The sequence below is a fragment of the Fukomys damarensis genome, unplaced genomic scaffold (genome assembly GCF_012274545.1).
Source record: "Fukomys damarensis isolate Sample0158 unplaced genomic scaffold, DMR_v1.0_HiC HiC_scaffold_23, whole genome shotgun sequence".
Lineage (NCBI taxonomy): Eukaryota > Metazoa > Chordata > Mammalia > Rodentia > Bathyergidae > Fukomys > Fukomys damarensis.
This window is the reverse complement of record NW_022900935.1, coordinates 38,042,233-38,042,755: the sequence shown is the minus strand read 5'-3', so window position 1 is coordinate 38,042,755 and position 523 is coordinate 38,042,233. Positions and strand designations below refer to the sequence as shown.

Below are 523 nucleotides of genomic sequence, written 5' to 3'. Positions count from 1 at the left end.
CCCCCTCTCCGGGTGAAAAGTGCTTGGAGCTCCCAGTGTCAGCCCGCGAAAGTCTACCGGCTCATTGCTATTCCTGGGCTCAGGAAATTTCTCCAACTCGATCTGATTGCCAGCAGCGCGCAGGAGGAGCGCGGTCCGGGGTCCGGGCTCGGCGCGCTGGTCTCGGCCTCGCGCGCACTCGTTCCTCCGGCTCCCTCCCTCCTCCTTTTCCAGCAGTGGCTGGGAGTGCCGCTCGATTCGGCTCCCTCTCTCTTCCTTTTAGCATTTATTGCCTTCTTTTTGTCCTTTCCAACTTGGAGAGGGCTCGGGTGTGGAGCGCGCGTGGATCGGACACCCTCGTCTGCGCGGCCTTATTCATTCCCTCCCGGGGCGGCTCCGGCGCGGAGCAAGAGAACGGCCCTCCCCTCCCCATTTTTTTAATACCCCATTAAGTCTGATTGACAGTTAAAGTTGTTCCGAGGCTTCACTACCGTTCCTCTGAGTGGCTGCAGCGACCTCCCCTCCCCCTACGCCGTCGCAGGGA

The 523-nt window shown here is 61.0% G+C and overlaps 1 protein-coding gene across 2 annotated transcripts in view; it reads right to left on the bottom strand.

Moving 5' to 3' along the window:
* The window catches only part of Dhrs3 (dehydrogenase/reductase 3), a 33,805-nt gene that overhangs the window by 32,620 nt on the left and 662 nt on the right, over positions 1-523 (bottom strand). Inside the window, exon 1 of one of the 2 annotated variants that reach the window (XM_010628175.3) lies at positions 58-511. The exons of the other annotated variant lie outside the window; for it this stretch is intronic. The gene's annotated coding sequence lies outside the window, so the exon portion shown is untranslated. Of the gene's footprint in view, positions 1-57; positions 512-523 lie in introns of those variants that run through there. 2 annotated transcript variants of the gene reach the window in all.